Source organism: Coregonus lavaretus (assembly GCF_964263955.1).
Source record: "Coregonus lavaretus genome assembly, chromosome: 30".
Lineage (NCBI taxonomy): Eukaryota > Metazoa > Chordata > Actinopteri > Salmoniformes > Salmonidae > Coregonus > Coregonus lavaretus.
This window is the reverse complement of record NC_140017.1, coordinates 4,572,806-4,578,857: the sequence shown is the minus strand read 5'-3', so window position 1 is coordinate 4,578,857 and position 6,052 is coordinate 4,572,806. Positions and strand designations below refer to the sequence as shown.

At 42.9% G+C, this 6,052-nt stretch overlaps 1 pseudogene across 1 annotated transcript; it reads right to left on the bottom strand.

Annotated features, from left to right (window-relative positions):
- Positions 1–126: 126 nt before the first annotated feature.
- On the bottom strand, positions 127–3,089 carry LOC311105718 (octanoyl-[acyl-carrier-protein]:protein N-octanoyltransferase LIPT2, mitochondrial-like; annotated as a pseudogene). Its single transcript has 3 exons — positions 3,016–3,089; positions 448–834; positions 127–343 (listed from the first exon to the last, which is right to left on the bottom strand). The product of its transcript is annotated as an octanoyl-[acyl-carrier-protein]:protein N-octanoyltransferase LIPT2, mitochondrial-like (transcript).
- Positions 3,090–6,052: the final 2,963 nt, after the last annotated feature.

Here is a 6,052-nt window from a genome sequence, read left to right as displayed (position 1 = left end):
GCGCAATCTGGGAAACGTAGTTTCTTTGCTGACAGGTACACCCGGGAGAGGGAGTGAAAACAACATCATGATTGTCAAAATATACATGTTTTATTTACCGTGCATTGTTTAATTGTTATTAGAATATTATCCATGAAGCAGTGTGCAGTCAAACTGGTCACTGAAAGTTTCCAGCAGTCGTGGGATGGTACTTCAATAGAGACATCTCTTCCCAGTTATTCACTGAGGGATGTGACACCTTTGCCAACAATCCCACATGGCACAATGTTTTCAAACCAGCCCATATCTGTGTTGCAGTTCAGTGCCAAGCTATGAGATGGTATGTATGTCCCACAATGGATTCCTGAAAGAGGAAACATTTGACTGTAATATCAAGCATGACACATTGTAGCTCTGTTGTTGTAAACATAGCAAAAAATAGGTTATTTCAATCAAAGGTTAACCTACTTATGGCACATATCTTGTTGTCTCCAACCCAGACCCCAGTGTCTGGGGAGGTGGATGCTTTTATCCCATACTTCCTGCAAAGGTTGATGACAGTCCTCTCCAGCTAAAACACGTACCATTTCACACTTTTCTTGAAGCAGCCCAAATTGAGTATTGGGTAGCACACCAACTGCCCTGGGCCATGGAAAGTTATGAGTCCGCCACGGTTGCTACGAAAGAATTCAGCACCAAGGAGTTTGTCTTTGCTCCTCTTCGAATGGGTATAGGGCCTGTCTGATTCCAATGGTGTAGACAGGCGGGTGTTCACACAGTAGCAGAGCATTGTGCAATTTGTCTTTAGAATCCAGATGTCTCCTAACAGAGTTGCTGTACTTGTAATGCACGCGCCTAGGAAATACGACCCAACTAGATCACTTCAACTGCTGCTTTTGAAGGGTGCATTTTTTATGATAATTGAGTGTAAAGGCCTTGTTCACTGTTTTCGATAGACAGACAATGCCAAGTTTCTATTCTGAAGGACATAAAGTACAGTAGACCATGCAGTTCGCGTCTTTCACAACGAACTTTGCATCCTTTGCCTGTGTTTGATCATGCCTGGCTCCATGATTCAGGTTCTCCAGTGTCGAGATCTCGTAGATGGGGCCAGATACGTTGAAAGTCGCTAGTCATCACTTGTAATCTTTGTTAATGACTGGACATTAGCGACATAATCAATAGTGTACATACTTGACATCCATGCCATGGGCGCAGCCCTTCTTCTTCTTCTTCTTCTTCAGTGGGGTTTATCGGCGGTTGGCATCCAACGTAATGGTGCATTACCGCCACCTACGGTACTGGAGTGTGGGCCAGAGACAGGGAGAAACTAAATCATACCTTCCAACCCTGTTTCTCTTTAAAAAGATAACAACATATTTGAGACTATATCTAATGACGTTCTACTCAATATACTCTTTAAACTAATTTCCTGTATCCCCTTCTCCCTCATACTAGATCTCATCCTCTCTCTTTCCCTCTGATACTGCCCACACTGTAGCAATACATGCTCCACGGTCTCTATTTCCTGACAATAATCACACTTTCCTGATGGATGCTTTCCTATCACATTTAATGTCTTATTCAACTGGCTGTGTCCCACCCTTAATCTTGTAAAAATAGCCTCCTCTCTTCTGTCCCTTCCTGCCGTCCTCCCCTCCCCGACTTTCCTCTGTACTTGAAATAAATGCCTTCCCTTATTATCTCTATTCCACTGCTCCTGCCATCTCTGCACCATCACTGTATATATCAGTCTTTTTGCCTCTGCCTTGCTCATTGAAACTTCAACATCAACATCCCCAATACTAAGTGCTTGTTTAGCCTGTTCATCTACAGCCTCGTTCCCCTCCACCCCCACATGGGCTGGGACCCAAGTAAATCTTATCTGAATACCCATCTGTTTAATCCTGCCATGGGTTTGAAGCACCTCATAAAGCAGGTATTGTCTGCTACGTGAGCTAAAGGACTGGAGACTCATTAACACTGCATATGAATAAGAGCAAATAACTACTCTGTCTTGTTTGACTTCCTCCACCCACTGCAAGGCCAACATTATGGCCATCAGCTCCGCCGTAAATACAGCCATATGATCTGTAATACGTTTCCTGACTTCCACCCCACATTCCTGCACTACAAATGCTGACCCAGTACGTCCTGTCCTTGGATCTTTTGACCCATCTGTGTAAATGGCCACAAAATCCTGATACACAGTTTCCAGATGTCTCTTAAAGAAATCAGCTGGATCAACACCCTCCCTATCTTTCTGTAGTCTCTCCAACACTTCTAGATCAACTACTGGAGGTGGGAGTAGCCATGATGGATTTACAGGAATAACTACCGTTGGACTAAACTCCCTTCCATACAGTCCCATCTCCTTCGCCTGGGTATTACCCACCCACCCAAAGCTCGTGTTCTGTCTTCGCTCATGTTCCCAGCATGCCTGTAAAATCCCTTTCGCAGGATGAGACACCCCATGTCCTTGTAGGTTGACCCAATAATTCATTGCCAGCTGCTGTCTCCTAATCTGCAATGGCATATCCCCAATCTCCACCTGTAATGCAGCCACTGGGGACGTCCGAAACGCCCCACTACATATTCTGAGTCCCTGCCCCTGTATGATATCTAACCTTTCCAGTGAGGTCCGGGCTGCCGAACCATATGCTATACTGCCATAGTCTATTACAGATCGGATCAATGCAACATACATGGTCTTCAATAAGGAACGCCCAGCCCCCCACTCCTTCATATTTAGCACCTTCTGACATAACATAGCACACCTCATCTTTCCCAGGTGAAGTTAACCCAGCCTTACCTATTGCTCTTTTCACCTCTGCCCTGGTAAATGGTGCATTCAACACATCATTTACACCCTCCCTCCTTCCCAGCACTCCAGGATGCACCTCTCTCCCCCTCTGCCCCTCCTCTGACAGATTTGCGGATCTATGCACTTGGACAAATGCTTTGGCCATCATCTCTGCTTTCTCCTCATCTGTTACTGCCACATCCTCCCCACTCGTCAACACTGGATAATCCTACTCTCTTCTGACCACACTCATCCTCTTAATCATCCCCCACACTTCTCCCACAGGTGTCGCCATGGGCACAGCCATATTGGATTCGTTATTTTATCTTTAGTGAGTGGTGCGTTATCGCCTCCAACTGGACGGGGTTGTAACCGCAAGCCTTTCTGATTTGAGGCACAGAGGGTCACGTTACCACCCTCTAACGTTTCAGTGTTCGAACAACATCAGAGAGAAAATATTTATGGAGCCCCCTCTGAATACTTTGAAAATGCAAATTCCCCCTTTTCCTAAGGTAGTCTAGTAGGCCTGTAGTAGATTTGTGAAAGTTAATGGAACCCCTTGCTTTCACCCATCTATCCTGTTAGATCCAGGATATGGAGACAATAATACATTGATTTCATAAGTACTTGAACCAGGCCTGGGTGTTGGGGGGTAGAGGTGGTATCTACCTTCTTGTCAATGTCCCTCCATCTACTGTACACTGACCTGGAAAAACAGGACTGGTAAAAGCATATGCCAGGTAGGATAGGGGACCACACCACATTGCTTTCACCTATCCAGTATTTTTTTATAATCGCAGATGAAAGGAATGGAATGAGGGAGTCAATTTAGATTATTGTCATGCAGCTCTGATAGGTTCCTTGAGTGTTTAAATTAAGTGGGGCGACATGTCTTACATTGAGTGGAACCTATTTTTAATTTCACAGGTAGCTCTGTAACATTATTCAGACAAGAACAAGAAGGGCAGGTCTAGGCTAATGTAATTACACATGATAGGATTCAATTCCAAAATGTACTGCCCACTGGTCCCTATGTTCCCGGTCATTTTTCCCCCTCCTTATTTAAAGCACAAGCTCTGACTACTAGTCTTATTAAGTTAACTGGGACTGATTGCAAAGAATAGGCTAAACCTGAGAGAAACTGTCGCATTGCAACTGTTCTAAAGAACAGTCAATATCAGAAAACTATCATGAAATATCACTGCATGATGCTCTTGGTGCTCCTCGCTTTCTTGGCCATTGCATGTAAGTCTTGAAAACGACCAACTTGTGAAACAGACAAGGTCAGAATTACTGAAATGATGATTGATTCATCTATCTGTAAAGTTTATGAGTGATATTTTGCTATTTCGTTTTACCACAGACCATAATTTGCGTGTCTTTTTAAACTGTTACAAAACTGTAAACTGTGACACTGTTAATAGTTGCTCAGCAGATACATTTTCTCTCTTGATAAGTACGTAATTGCTATAAACATCTAAGAACCTATTTATAATACTGTACATACATTTCATGAAAGTGTGAAAGGTAATTTAATCAAATGAAGATACTTAAAATTATACAAAAACAGGTGATGTAGATGAGGCAGCTGCTTTTCCAATTCCATGGGGATGCTCAAACTACAGCGGGGTCTGCCGTGCTGTCTGCCTGTCAGCAGAACTACCATTTGGACCTTTTGGATGTGCTAAAGGATTTGTGTATGTTTATTATTACCTTGACTAACGTTATAAAACGACTGTAGTAGTGTGTACATAAAATATGATGCATAGGCTCTGTTTCTGAGAGCTACGTTGTGTACTTTTCAAAATGCTGTAATGTTGTGTTGAATATTGATTTAGTGGCTGCCAATGTAAAGGACTACTATAAAAAAATCTATAACTTTCAGATGCTGTGTCGCCCATGTCTTCTAAAATGCAGTTTTTCTCCTGCGCCTAAACTTCCAGCTGAATCAATGCAACAGTTACTTTTCAATGCACTTTGGCATTTATCCTCTTGCAATTGAAGACCGTGATTATAAGACAGACATTCACAGCTACCCCATTGGTCTGCATTGATGTCCCCATGAAATTAGACATATTATTGTCATGCTGGAGGCGAAAGAAACGCACACCTGTTTAGGCGAGGTGCTGGCTAGCGGAGTAGAACACTTGAAAAATAACAGGAGAGCCGCACACTCTAGGAGCTCAGATGCAATAATGTAATAACCTAATAACCACCGTTTCGACAGACAAGCTCTCTTCATCAGGGTATAATGACAAACACTGCGGGTCACTAGTTTATATAGTAGGGAGAAAATCGAGTGGTTCGCTTCCAAAAAGTGGGCCACAACTGGGTACGTCGAGTTTTTTAACCTAATGGTGCTATGATGCTCCGAACTTTTAATTCGCGCTTCGTTTTACCCACATACTTTTTACCACAAGGACAAGTTATAAGATAAATAACTGCCTTAGTTGAGCACGTGATAACACCTTTGATTGGGATCTGTTTCCCTGTTTGGGGGTGTTTGAAGGATCTACATTTGTAAGTGTCATTGCATTGAGCGCAGCCATTACACGTGTAGTTTCCATCCCGTAGAGGCGCAAATAGTCGTTGTGCAGGGGTATTTTGGGTTGGTAAATCAGAGTTTACCAATTGATCTCTGTGATTTCTGCCCCGCGATTGCATAGTAAATCTCAGGTGCTCAGAACAAGAGTTAAGAAAAGCATGGAATGCCGGGAACTGTTTTGCATCACCCCCCTCCATAGAACAAAAATATCATCAAGGTACCGTTTCCAAATAATAATGTTAGGCAAGAAACATTTTTGAGAGGATTGAGAATTGACTGTTTCTCCATGTAACCCACATACAAATTAGCATAGTTAGGAGCCATAGGGGCTCCCATAGCAGTACCCTTCTTCTGAATAAAGAAATAATTTAGAAACATGAAATAGTAGTGTGTGAGTCCTGTTTCATCCAATGTTATAATGCATGCACTGGAAGGTAGTTGATTAGGGTCACGTTGCAGAAGAAAATGTTCCATGGCTTCAATACCGCCCTCGTGTGGAATATTGATATAGATCAAAAGTAACTAACAAATTATTCTCAGGGAGAGGATCAAGAGATTAAATAATAGAGATCATACCGCTTGTGCCCTTTACAAAGGAGGGGAGCTGTTCTGCGAATGGTCTAATAAAAAAGTCAACAAAAGTCGATAAAGGGGTCGTTACTGCATCAATGCCCGCTACAATAGGGCGCCCTGGAGGTTTTGTAACATTATTGTGTAATTTCGGC